Source organism: Ipomoea nil, unplaced genomic scaffold (genome assembly GCF_001879475.1).
Source record: "Ipomoea nil cultivar Tokyo-kokei standard unplaced genomic scaffold, Asagao_1.1 scaffold3192, whole genome shotgun sequence".
Classification (NCBI taxonomy): domain Eukaryota; kingdom Viridiplantae; phylum Streptophyta; class Magnoliopsida; order Solanales; family Convolvulaceae; genus Ipomoea; species Ipomoea nil.
The window spans coordinates 256,971-272,112 of NW_017619620.1; positions in this window are offsets into that span (position 1 = coordinate 256,971).

Sequence of the window (15,142 nt, forward strand, 5' to 3'; positions counted from 1 at the left end):
ACGGTGTGTAGGGCCATAGTCTCCGAGGATCTTCGCCCACCGACTAATTATAGCTCCGCGGTGTGTTGGGCTTGATCTGCTATGGTCCACCGGCGTACCTATCGGCGGTGTGTAGGGTCGTAAGTCCCCCCTTGAAAAGGGGATCGCGGTCCACCGACTGGGTGCGTCCGCGGTGTGTAGGATCGTGGGCCGACGTTGAGTTCGTCAGCGGTTCTCAAAGGGTTATTTGCGATCAACTCCCCTCATACCGCGGTACTGAGGTAAGGTGCTGCGGGGCCGTGATAATGCTATAAGCATTAACCCTCATGTTCGGGGCATGCGATTGGTCCCGTGGCGCTATCAACGATTATGTGTTATGAATGGCGATTGAATGATGATGTGATTTGGAAATTTGGAAAGTGTTCTGTGACCTTGGATGCGTATTCCTTATGACGTTATCTCTACTTAACTGTTTATTGTTGATTGATGAGCTTATCCCTATTTGCTAAGTCTATTTCTGGTTTTAAAACTAGTGTCTCTTAAGTATATATCTTCCTGCTTCGATATGATTTTCGTATATCTATATATATCTATCTATAATGTATTTCAACGCGTTGGAGTGGGTTACCAGCATCTCTGGTTGAGTAGACACTGGAGCGCGCTAGAGATTTGGAGCGTAGAGTGGATAGTTTCCCTTTCGGCCTGCGTGCCATGCTTATGTATTGACACTATTGAGGATTTTAGTTAGTTAGCATGTGCACCTGAGTTCTCTAGCTCAGGTGTGGCATAGCACCCCATACTCTTATGTTATGTTTTTGGGATTTAATGAGAATTTACCTTTATTATATAAGTCTTAAAAGTTGAAAAATTTCGGGGTGTTACACACACAACTAAGGCGCTAAGCTTAATCTAACTACTAGATTTCACTAACTCAAAGTTTCTTTGTTACTTCTGTTATTCTTACCGTTCATACCACTCCTTCAATCTCAACACTTTGAACTTCTACACTTCTTGCGTGAAATCTTTAGAGTGTTTCGTACACACTTTCCTTCTTACTTAGTAGTATCTTGCTATTCTCCTCTAGTGTTCAATACCCTCAATTCAAACTAGTACAAATAATAACATCTCTTGCTTAAAGTACTGAGCACTTTCTTATTAACAAATTACCTTCCTCTCTCATCACCGGTACGATGCATTCTTTCAAAATTCTCCTATGCAAAGTCTCATTCTTATTCGAGAAGTTCAACGATTGAGCTAATCCTTTCGGTTTACTCCTACCAAATTTAGTCTTTCAATCATCTCATTTATTCTATCATAAACTCAACTAGCTCTTATTTCATTCTAATTTCTATAATCCTTCTTTAAGTTCTCACATAACTCATCATCCCTAACTCTACATTCTTTTACTTGTCCCTTCTTACTTAACTCATTCCTTAGTTTCTTCACACCTTATAGGATCACACAACTTTCTTACAACGTTTCTTCCTATCTTCATAAATCACACAAGTCCAAAATCATTATCAATCGCCTTAGACTTTATTCTTTCGGAGTTCACAACTCCTATCTTATCCATTTCTTATCTCTTCAAAGATAGAGGGAATCATCTTCTCATTCGTTCAATCCATCCTTAAGTCCAAATTCTCAGTGCTCCAAGTTTTACTTTTAACCTTCGGGTTTAATCTTTGAAATTCTCTTCACCGTTGATCTCAAAAGCATCTACTTGGGTGGGTTTGACTTCTTCTTGTTGCATAAACATTTACGCTTGTCTTCCTTCCACAATTGTGGATCTTTAACTGTGGTCTCTAAGCTCTAATTACTTCCTTTTCTTCATATTTGTCTATAGTTGCACGAAGCTTCACTTCAATCCTTGAGGTTAGCTTAGATCTTGTGAGCGATACTGCACGAGCTATGATGCCGATCAATTCGAGCAAGAACAGCTACAACTGGCTTCAAGCCGCACGTGGAGTAACCTTCTTCATCACGTTCTTCGGTTGACTAGATATGCACGCTACTACTTTACTTCTTCGCAACAAAAGATCTCACTACTTCTAACTTTCTTTTCTCAAAAACAATGATCACACAAGTAAAACACATAAACAGGATATAAGATAACTCTTATAATTATCACATTAACAACTTTCACATAACTTTCAACAACTTTTAACTCTTCAACTTTTCAAGGGTAACAACAAGGCTAAATGAGGCAACTGCTGAACTAACAAACTTGAATTCACTAGATAGGTGTACACTTGATTTGAAGGAAATTGACTCTATAGAGGAAGAAAGTAAGAGGTTTCTAAACTTGAAACTCGAGACTACTATTGGTTACAACCAAATTCATGATTATCAAAGTCACGATTTTCCAAGATTAAAAAAAGTCTTGTGAAAAAAAAGCTGTGGATCGAATTCCAAGAGAATGACACAACAAAGAATAATCTCCATGAAATAACTCAATACTAACGAATTCCAAATAAAGATGCAATAAAGATTTAATCTCAAGAAATAGATCAACACTAGTGATCTCGAATCAATAGCTCAATAACAAGGAAAGAATACCACAATGGACGATCTCAAAACTATAGTAACAGGATCCGAGAATGTAAAAGGACACATAGTCGATACAATAGCTCTTCAAGAACAAAACACTTTCAAGAATACTCAACAGATATTAGCTCATAGGAATAACTCAACGAATACGAATTGCAATGGCATAACAACAACAATTAGATCTTGACTCAACAACTCAATGGATTTCAATGATATAGATTCAAGGATAATAAGCTCAAGTCAAATACAATGAGAATCCAAGAATAAGGCTTTCAACAAGATCTTACTAGCTTCAAGATTCAATTATACTAGCATTGCAAGTCAACGGAAGCTCACAAGAATAATTAGAAGAAATTTATAAGCATTTCAGATACAGATGCAAAAATAAATCGTGAAATGTCAAGAATAGATATTAGCAATAATTCAAGGCTCAACTCAATCAAAAAAACTTCTCATACTAAGCTTTAGACATTAGATAGTTTCGATAGATATTGAAAGCAAACTGAAAGTAGTTAGAATGACTCAGGGATCAACAACAAATTACGATAGGATTTCCAGAAAGCGTAAGCTCAAATTCGATGATACAATTTCAAGGATTATCATGCTATCAACAACAAGGAATTTAGAATGGAAGATTGGCACAATGAGCACAACAAGATACTCAGGAACTAACTGCTTCTAACTTTCATTTTCTTAAAGCAATGCTTACAACAAGTAAAGCACAAACAAACACACATAAGCATAAACTGTATACTTTTTACTGTTATCAACTTCATAAGATTTTTCTTTCACATTCTAACTTCTAGTTTTCCTAGCTTTTCACTTTTAGCTTTCACTTCAACTTTCAACTTTCAAACTCTTAGCTTTTAGCTTTCAAACTCTTGGTTTTTCACTTTCAACTTCTCACTGATAACTTCTCTACTTTACTTTTAAAGATAAGCAAAAGTACTTTAAACACATTGATAAAGCACATAAATAGTTAAGCAAACGCAAGGAAAACTCACAACCTCACCACGTTCCTAACTGATACTTAGTGTTTCTCTTAACTCTGATTCTCATACTTAATCACTAAATTAGAGTCTTTCTCATCTCAAATTCACAACTTAGCTCTTTCCTTATTCTTATCCATCCCAGGATTTCACATAGAGTTCTCCTCTTAACTTGTCCTTCTTAAGACTTCAACTTAGAAGTCTTTCCCTAACTTGTCCTTCCTAGGACTTTTACATAGAGTTTCTATACTCAATCTTAAGGGTCAAACTTGCTAAATCTCCCGCGGTTCGTATCGCTCTGATACCAACTTGTAACACCCCACTTTTCTTAAACTTATATACAGTTATAAAACCAAAATCAAGATAAACTAAGCAGCGAATAAAAAAACTTAAATAACAAACTAGTGGGAATGTCACCGCTACAACCACCTCTCCACGGTGATTGCACATGCTAAGGATAGAACTAAGTCATTAAGTCGAACTAACATTAAAATCACTTAATTAAAATCACTAGGGGGAAAGAAACACCCCGGTGTCTATCACCAAACATAATTAACAAAAGTCTACAATCCATCATCATAACATCATAAAAGTAAACAGAGTTTAGATTACTAGATCTACTAAACTAGTCCAACTCGATCAACACTCAAACATTGGGCCCACCTGAAAGGGGTTTTGCAAATAGACAAGTAGAAAGCACATGTTAGCACGAAGTTAAGTATAACTCCACTCAACCCTGTAAAATACTATAGTATATACTTTGGAAAAACATTTGATTCACATTCTCAATTTAAGCAATCTCAATAACTTAGACAAAACCTTATTATAAACCACAAAGCTTTCTATATGCTCACAGCCTAAAATATCAATAGGCATACTTCAGCGATATGAAATCTAACAACATGCTCATACTAATACATACTTAACATAACAAATCTCAATCCTGTATAATCTTTCAATAACAATCTCATGCCAACACATAACTTAACAAGCAATTTCATGCTATCAAACAATAAGAAATTATTCTCATGCTTTCAAGTTCTCATCATGTAAACTAGATATACTTCAATATGCAACTAAGGCAATCATACTCAATACACAATCTCGGGTAATCATTCTCAATATGCAATCTATTGCAAACATTCTCATTATGCAATCTCGTGCAATACTATATTCAAACGCAATCTCATGTAAACATTCCCATTATGCAATCTCATGCAATACTATACTCAAATGCAATCTCGTGCAAACATTCTCATTATGCAATCTCGTGCAATACTATACTCAAATGCAATATCGTGTAAACATTCTCATTATGCAATCTCGTGCAATACTATACTCAAACGCAATCTCGTGCAAACATTCTCTGTAACACCCCCGATTTCCAGACCAAATTAAACTTAAATATGCAGATAATCTAACCACAATATAAGTAAAACACAGCGAAAGTCTAACTATTTAAAACTGGAAAACGAAGAGTGTTATGCCACGTCCACACTAAGGTGAACGCACAGGCGAGAACAATGTCAATATCATCAGTCTAACAAGGGACAAGGTCACATCAACAACAATCTAATGTTCATCATAAAAGGCACACATGCCCAAAACAAAACTAACGAAGTCTGAGGGAACTACACTATCCATCACTAGATCGCGCTCGGCACTACTGGGGACCTGAAAAGCACATAAATAAATGGGACGACGCCTGGTCAGCGAATAATGCTGGTAACCCACCAATACATGTTCAGTATCATACATAGATAGTATATACAAAATCATTTTCGAAATGGAATACTGTATATATAAGTTCAAAGCCAAGGATAGAAGTCAATCACAAGACTCTATACCACTCTCAATACGAATAAGGGAAAACACATCCTAAACACATTAAGACATGACAACAACAGCACAAGTACAACTAAAGGTGTATTCTACCATCACCCAGTAGAATACCACCCGACATGCTCAACAGGTAAGAATAGAGAAACTCTCTTCAGCAACACATGCCTTCGTGACATTACACATCACGAATCAAGAATCCTTCCTTATGCCCGGTTCCAACCTTATGGCTACCCCCAACCTTATAGCTAGTTCCAATCATTACTGTAACACCCCGTGTTATGACCTCTAACCCAAACTAATTATTTAATTACTTACCCTAAAAAGAGAATTAAAATCCATTAATTAACTAAAAAGGGTCCACCATATTCCACGGACCCTTATCCCTAAAACCAACCCCTTAGTCCTGTAAGGAATAGAATTAGCAAGCCCATACAATTTAGACCCTAATTGGGACTCTTAGATATATAAATAGGGGCATAGGAGGCACCAAGAATCCACACCACAATAACTTTCACCACACAAGAATTCCCATAAGAGAAATAAAGAAAGAAGAGATCTTAAAGAAAAACCCTTCATAGCCAAGGAATTTAATTAAGGCTAAGAGGTAACCCATGTCTCAACAAAACCTATTTTCTTTGCTATGATCTTCTTCTTTGGCTCTTTCTATATGCTTGTGTCTTGATGAAATCTTCTATGATAATTATTGCATGATCTTGATGATTGATGAGATGAATTTATGTGTGATCTTGATGATCTTGATGATGATAAGAGGAACTTGATGATTGTGTGATATTCTTGATAAATCTTGATGTTTCTTGATATTAAAGATGAACTATGATTTTGATGATTTAAATATGATTAGAGCCCTAGGTTGAATCGTGAATTTCGTATTGGGATATTCTTGGTATACTTGGGTGGGAATTCACATGTTCGGGTGTTGATTATATTTAGAAGTCATGATAGGGTCTGTTCTATGTGATTCTTGCTTTTGATCTGTTCATTGTCTATGTGGAGTTGTCATTTGCGTTTAAAAGTGTCTAAGAATGGTTTCGGGTTCCACGGAGGATCCCGGGACTTATATTTTGGAAAAGGAGTCAGTGGGGGGTAGGTAGGGGTAGGGGGACCAGCAACCTACTCACTGCCCGATTTAACGCCGCCGCCAGCGGGCAGCCGGCGGGCACCCGCTGCCCGGAGGAACTTCGTTTGATGTTCCCTAATCCCCCGTGATGTCCCAACAGACTCGGTTTGTCATGCATGAATCTAGTTTAATGTTTCGGGTACCGTTCGCAGGATAAAAGAGTCTCGTGTATTGCATGCTAGTTGAATCGGTAACCCGTTGGCCTAGGAGGAAGATGTATGAACCCCTTAGGACTATTCTTAGTATGTGGATAATCACGCATAAGTTTAATTTATACGTTTTCCCCTTTCCCAATGTGTTAATGTGAGTTGCATGTGTTTACTATGTGTTATGTGTGCATGATACCCCAATTTGGTTGCGATCAAATTGGTTATACATGAGCTGCGGTTCATTATCTTAGCTGCGGTCAAACTGGTTACTCATGAGCTGCGGTTCATTCTCCTGGCTCCGGTCAGTGACTCACTTCTAGGGCTGCGGTCCACATGGGCCTCGTGTGCTGTGGTCTACCGACTGGACGCGTTAGGCGGTGTGTATGGCCACTAGCCCGAGGAAGGCCATAGTGCACCAAATGAGTTGTCAGGCGGTGTGTAGGGCTATGGTCGGCTGCGATCCACTGAGTGTATGTGCCAGCGGTGTGTAGGGTCGTAGTCCCCAAAGATCCTAGCCCACCGAATGAGTCCCTCAGGCGGTGTGTAGGGCTATGATCAGCTACGACCCACCGACTGAGCTAGTCAAGCGGCGTGTAGGGTCGCAGTCCCCAAAAGAAGATCACAGTCCACCGACTAAACGCGTCGGCGGTGTGTAGGGTTGTGATCCATCGTTGAAACTATCGATGGTCTATACAATTGGCTGCTGTTAGGAATAAATTGTAATAGATTTTGATATGCCATATTGTAAATCATAGAACCCCAATTTTATTTTTGGTTAGACTAGTTGAGTCATAGACCAAGAAAGGGAAAAATATATTCATTAGTTGAGGAAATGGATGAAGAAGATATAAAGCCTAAAATCAAGAATTTGCCTAGAGAAAATGGCAAACAAAAGAGGAAGATGTATGCGTATGAAGAAGTTATGAAGACTATCATCCTAAGAAGAAATCTCTCAAGAAGTTCAAGAAGAAATCCCTCAAGAAATCCCGAAGAAGAAAGAACGTGACTTGAAGTTTGCATGAAGCTATCTTGAAGATCAAACATCTATAGAAAGAAAGAAGTACAACAAGTGAAACAAGATAATAACTAATAGGTTGTATGGACGAGTTGGTAGAAGCTTGAAATATTATACGAAAGGTCACAGGTTTGAATCTCACATCTCACAAATTTTAAAGAAGCCAAGAGATGAAGTATGTGCGATGGTTTGGCCGAAGGGAAGCAATTTGCTAAGTCAATTGGGATGAGATTTCCATGTTGACTATGGCATGAGATTTCCAAAGTAAAGGGATGAAGTTTTTAAAGATAAAAATTGGGATGCAATTCCAATTGAAGGGATGAAGTATCTCAAAATTGTGACTATGGGATGAGATTCCAAAGTAAAGGGATGAAGTTTCTTAAAGATAAAATTGGGATGCAATTCCAATTGAAGGGATGAAGTATCTCAAAATTGTAACTATGGGATGAGATTTCCAAAGTAAAGGGATGAAGTTTCTTAAAGATAAAATTGGGATGCAATTCCAATTGAAGGGATGAAGTATCTCAAAATTGAAATAGAAGGGATGAAGTTCACGTATCTCACCCTTGGGGCAGAAGTTTCAATTTGATGGGATGAGATTTGCAAAGGGCTTCAATCCAAGGGATGAAGTTACAAGTCCAAATCAAGTAAGGGATGAGATTTCACTTCCAAATATAGTAAGGGGTCAATTTAGAAGATGAAGTTTGGAAGCAGTAGACAGACCCAGACGTGAAGTACAGATGAAAATACAAGAAGAAGTTGCAGAAGCAAAAATACTATTCTAAACTAGTAAGGGATTAAATTGGAGATTATATTTTTGAAGATAGAAATCCCAAGAGGCGTGATCTACACTAGATGAAGATTTTTGGGACGCCATTTTTGCTAAAACCTCAAGCTCAACTTGCATCGAATCTCTGACATATTTGCAACGTTATCTTATCCTCTGAAAAGGCTATACAGCTAGATGAAATTCAAAAATGAGAACGTTTCTTTCCAACGGACGGATTCTCATTACCAGCTATAAAAAGATGAAGATTGAAGCAGTGGAAGGCAGAAGCAAGAACGCAATAGAGCAAGAACAAAGCTAAACAAAGCATACAAAATTCAAAGAAAGCTTTCCATCTCAAGAGCTTAAATTGATATATTCTTTGTGAGATAAACACTCAAAGTGATACAGAGCTTACAAAAGAAATATCCAAGAGTGTTAAAATCTTCATCAACTACAAGAGACTAAGAGCATCATCGAAGATCATCTACAGAGTTTCAAAGTTGGAAGCAAGGCAAAACTTATTTTGGAGCAAAACAAGGAAAAGGAGGAAAGTAACACGGAGTTGTGAAATCCTGGATTGTCACACGGAGTTGTGAGATCTGAAGCAGCAGTGTCGGAGGCCATTGGATGTGATTAGTGTGGGCTTTGTGATCAAAGCACTAGATCACGGAAGAACCGTTTCTACCGGAGCGTAGAAGATGGGGGGGGGGGGGGAAAGTAACGCGGAGTCGTGAAATCCTGGGAAAGTAACGCGGCGACGTGAAACCCGAAGCAGCAGTGTTGGTGGCACTAGGCGTGATTAGTGTGGGCTTGGTGATCAAAGCACTAGATCACGGAATTCATTATATCTTGGAACCAAGAAGTGGTGGATATAGTGAATTGCTCTTGGACGATAAGAGCAAGTGGAGTAGGAGGATTACACCACCTCCGAACCACTATAAATTGCCTTGTGTTCTTTACTGCTTTCTTTGCTTACTGCTCTTGTGTGACACCCCGAAATCCAAATTCAATTAAGGGATTAATTAAGTAATTAATCCTATTTTTAATTTGTAATTTAATTCCTTAAATTCCTGAAATTCAATAGTCGGGGACTAGTAATTGACTAGTCAACCCCAAAGTCAAAGTTGTACCTTGAGCTTTGTAAGGAGTTCCCTTGTTTCCTTACACCCCTTCATGTTAGTAAGGGTATTCTTGACCTTTCACCTTGTCTTAGTATTGTAACCTAATCTAGTAAGAACATCCCCATTTCTCTCCTTACACTTTCCAAAATTCTAGCTCCACCTTCTCTCTAAAAAGGTAGATAGCTTTTCCTCCAAGCCAAGTTGAAGCTTTGCCAAGACTTCAAGAGTTGTCTCCAAGATTCTACCTTTCATACATTTGGGCATCTAGGAGGGTAAGATCCATGTTTATCTTATGTTTTTAGTGTTTTCTTAGGTGTCTTTTCTTAAAGATAGAATCTTTATGATCTTTTGGTGTGTTCTTGAAGTGGGTTTGGAAGGTGAGCTTTGTTAGGAGCTTGGTGAGGTGTTAAGAGAAGGTTTTTGTTTACAAGAGGTAACCGTGGGTAGGGGTCTACCCGTGGGTCCACCCGCGGGGTACACAGTGGTGTATGATGGGGATTTGTTCCCCGTGATTCTTTTGACTCGGTTTTTGGTCTTTTGACTTCCCGATGTTCTTTTGCGGAATAATTTGAGTGTCTCCTTGATATTTCGCATGTCTAGAACTATATGGTAGGAATCCATGTAGGTCTTTGGTGTCTTGAATCGTGCTAAGTGTTCAACATTGTGTTTCGTTGAACCGTGATTAGTCTCGTGTGTTCTTCAGAACTACGTTTGGTTTACCCGTTTGATAAGCATGCTAGTTCGGTGTTTAAAGGCTAGCATGTGTGTTGTTTGTACCTTCTTATTGGTTGATGATAACTTGTGTTATTCATCGTTGTTGTTGTTGGACTGTGATCCATTACTTGATTGAGTATGGTTTCATATCTTCGTTGTGATCCGTTGATTGATTCCTATTGAGGTGTGATGTGTGTGTGGCATTACCTGGATTGCACGATTAGTGGTATGGGACACTAGTCACCAAGGTATTGCAGTGGACCTCGTGGTTGCCATGACGTGATTATGGAGATGTGGCCTTTGTGTAAGGTTCACGTGTTTATGGGAGAGGCATGCGTTGCCGAGGCATGTGTTGCCGAGGCATGTGTTTCCATGTGTGTGATCGGTACCCTCGTGTACTACGAAATCGGTGGTTCTGTTGGAGGGACTGTTGGAGAGGGAACGACGGTTCCCGGAGGAATAAGGTTGGATTTGGTGTACAGGGGTCCTGGAGGTAAAGGTTGGAACTAGACATAAGGTTGGGGGTAGCCATAAGGTTGGAACCGGGCATAAGGAAGGCATATCAACTCGTGATGTGTGATGTCACGAGGGCTTGTGTAGCCGTTGTTGTGAGTTCTCTTCTTGTGACGTGTGTAGTCACAAAGGCATGTGTTGCCTTGGCATGTGTTGCCGTTTGTTGTGTCTTTATTCCTTTGAGTTATGCATGTCGGGTATTAATCTATTGTGTGATGATAGATTATGCCTTGAGACTTCTTGTGAGTCGTTGTTGTTCTTTACAGCCTTGGGATATGTTCCCGTGTTCTTGTTGAGAGTGTTTGAGTCTTGTGTTGACTATTACTGTTTGTTTTGGACTTATATATATGTATTCCGTTTCAAAAATGGCTTTACAAACTTATATCTTATCTATGTATGATATTTCACAAGTATTGGTGGGTTACCAGCATTATTCGCTGACTGGGCGTCGTCCCATGTTTTATGTGCTTCTTTTAGGTGATGCTTAGGCGAGTGCGCGGTATAGTGCCTACTAGTATAGCTCCCCTCTGATGTTTTTATGGCCCGTGAGCCAATCTAGACTTAGTACTTTGTTTTGTTGGTTGTAGACTTTAAACAATGCAGATTTAGCCCGTGCGTTCACCCTTGGGTGAGCGTGGCATGGCACCCCGTTTCCTTTGTTTTATATATTTCCTCTTTCAGTCTTCCGCTGTGTTTGGTATTTTGGTTTAAGATATATGCATGTTTTAAGGCTTTAAATAACATGGTTTTAGGGGGTGTTACATCTTGCTTGCTTCTCACGAGAATAATCTTGACACAATCCACACACACACCGTATTGTTTATTATTTCCGATGTGCACCGGACTCTAACAATCTAGTTAAGAGTCTTGGTTTCTCTGTTGCCTTAGCAATTCTTGTACTGTGCTAAAAAGTTTGAAAGTCTATTCCCCCCCCCCCCCCTCTAGACTTTCACCTTACCTCTTTTGGGACCAACAACTGCGGTCAATTCCTTCATGCTGCGGTATGAGGTAGGGTGCTGTAGGGCCGTGTTAGCGCTATATGCACTAACCCTCATGTTTGGGGCATGCGATTGGTCCCGTGGCGCCACCAAAGTGTGCTTGTGTGACAAGGATATTGATTGAATGATGATGTGAATGATTTGAAAGTGAACTGTGACCTTAGATACGTGTTTTTATGATGTTGTCGCTATATAATTGATTATCACTGTTGAATGTGTTTATCCCTATCTGTCGAGTCTAATCCTGGTTTTAAAAGATAGAGTCTCCTAAGTATATATATTCCTGCTTCAAAATGGTTTTACTATATATATATATATATATATATATATATATATATATATATATATATATATATATATATATATATATATATATATATATATTGTGACACCCCAAAAATCCACACTCTAATCCATGAATTAATTGAGTAATTAATTCTATTTCTCTTGAGGAATTGATTCCTAAAATCCTGATTTTTAATACTCAAGGACTAGTATTTGACTAGTCAATCTTTAAGTTGTGTTGTACCTTGTGCTTTGAGAGGAGTTCCCTTGTTCCTTACACTTTCTAAGAGTTAGTAAGGGTATCCTTGTCTTTTCACCAAGAGCTAGTGTTGTAATCTAAACCTAGAAGACTTCTTCATTTCATTCCTTACAATTCCTAGAAAAATATCTCTACCTTCTCTCTAGAAAAGAAGAGTAGCTTGTTCTTCAAGCCAAGTGAGACCTTTGTCAAGATTCCAAGTTTTGCTTCCAAGATTCAATCTTTCACCTATTTGGGCATCTAGAAGGGTAAGATCTAAGCTTGTCTAGTCTTTTTGGTTCCATCTTAGTTGTCTTTTTCTTAAAGGTAGGATCTTCATGATCTTTTGGTTTGATCTTGAAGTGGGTTTGGCTAGTGAGCTTAGTGAAGAGCTTGTTGTGGTGTAAGAGAAGTCTTTTGGTCTTCAAGAGGTAATCCATGCTCTACAAAACCTATTTTTCTTACCTATATATGATTTCTTGGACTCTACTTGTGCTTTGCTTTGAATGTGAGTGTTTATGCATTTATCTTGTGATATTGCATATCTAGAGCTTGTGTTTAGGGTTCCTTTGTGCCATTGCTTGGCATGTTCCTTGGTTCAAGTCATTTTGTTGTGTTTGGTGAGATTTGGTGTGTTTTGGACTTGAATTTGTGTTTGGAGGAGGAAATCCCCGAAGGGATTTGTGGTAATATCGGGACGTTCCCGCGGGCGGAACGGCGGGCGGGGCACCACCCGCCGGTCTACCCGCGGGTACAGCCTCGTGGGATATTGTTCCCGCGGGCGGGACCACGGGTGGGGCACTACCCGTGGGTCCACCCGCGGGTACATAGTTGTGGCGATGTCGGGATTTGTTCCCCGTGATTCGGTTATTGTGGTGTTGATCTTTTGACTTCCCGTTGTTCTTTTGTAGAACTATTTGAGTGTCTTCTTGATGTTTCGTAGGTCTAGAGCTTTATGGTAGGTATCCATGTAGGATCTTTGGTGTCTTGATTCGTGCTAAGTGTTCAACATTGTGTTTCGTTGAACCAAGAGGTGTCTTGTGTGTTCCTCGGAACTATATTGAGTTTCCCCGTTGATAAGCAAGCTAGTTTGTTGTCTTAATGCTAGCGTGTGTGTTGTTCATACCTTCCGTTTGGTTGATGATAACTTGCGTTATTCATCGTTGTTCTCGTTGGGTGGAGACCCGTTCCTTGATTGAGTAAGTTTCATACCTTCGTTGTGATCCGTTGTTTGATTCGTGTGAGTGGCTCTACCTGGATTGCACGATTAGTGGTTTTAGATTGTTTTAGACTGATGTTTTGGGTTAGTGTGATACACTTGCAGATTGTCGCCTTAGCGTTACCTAGTGTGGTAAACGTGGCATAACACCCCTGTTTGGATTTCTTTTATCCAGTTTCCGTTTATCTTCCGCTGTGCTAGTTTGGTTGTTAATCTGCATGTGTTAAGACTTGTTTTTAGGTCTTGTTGTTTTGGGGGTGTTACATATATATATATATATATATATATATATATATATATATATATATATATATATATATATATATATATATACTTACCTATATTGTATTTTAACGCGTTAGAGTGGGTTACCAGCGTTATTCGCTGAACAGATATATTTGGCTTTCAGGCATAGATGAGTAGACTCCGGAGCGCGCTAGAGATCCGAAGCGTAGATAGTTAGTTTTACTTTCGGCCTGTGTGCCATGATGATGTATTGACATTGCTTTGAGGATATTTAGTTAGTATAGCCTATGCATCTGAGTTCTCCAGCTTAGAATGTGGCATAGCACCCCGCACACTTGTGTTTAGTAATGCTCTATTTTGGGATTTAATGAGAAATTATCTTTATTATATATGTTTTAAATGTTTCGAAAATATGGGGTGTTACAGATGGTATCAGAGCCTAAGTTTGACCCTAGGACGAGACTTTTTAGACCAGACTTTAGGACATTAGGCTTGGATTCTAAGTATTTAGGAACATAGGATACATAAATCATAGGACGCGCGGTGAGATTGTGAGTATACCCGTCATCACATAACCCTCCCTCACTCTACCCTTCGTTTAATTTAAAGAACTTCCCCCCTCCGCTTATCGCATCAAGGTAAGGGTGCAACAGTCTAACTCGATATTACTATAAACATTGGCTCAGTAAATCAGCAGCATGGCACCAAACAGAAGACAATCAAGAACTCTGGAACCCGCCACACACGATCCCCTGTCTCAAACTCTACAGCAACTAACCCAAGTCCCCCAAGCACTGAGCGACGTAGCTCTCCGCAACAACAGACCACCCCCACCACCACCAAACACAAACCCCGAAATCGCTCGACAAGTTTCGAATCATCGACCACCCTCTTTCTGAGGAGAAGAAGATCCCGCAATCCTCGAGGAATGGATTCGGACCTTCGACAAGATCCTGGGATCGGTAGAGTGCCCAGAAGAACGTTGTGTGGAGATAGCCTCGTTCTACTTCGGACACGAGGCGGATCTTTGGTGGGTCCACGAAGGGCCCACTTACACACAGGAACCAGGGTTCAACTGGGAAAACCTAAAAAAACAACTGCGAGAACGATTCTACCTAGCACACATAAAAGCATCCATACACGAAGAGTTCTTCCACCTGAAACAAGGAACGACTACCGTCATGGAATACCATAAATGGATCCTCGAACTGGCACGCTTCGCACCAGAATTGGTCCCCACAGAGGCAACCAAGATAGAAAGGTTTATATTAGACCTCAACTTCGAAGCCCAAAAGGCACTAGTAGTAAGCGGACCCCGGACCCTCAACGAGGCTTACTCCAGTGTCGCCACCCTCTATCGAATCCAACTACTACAACGAG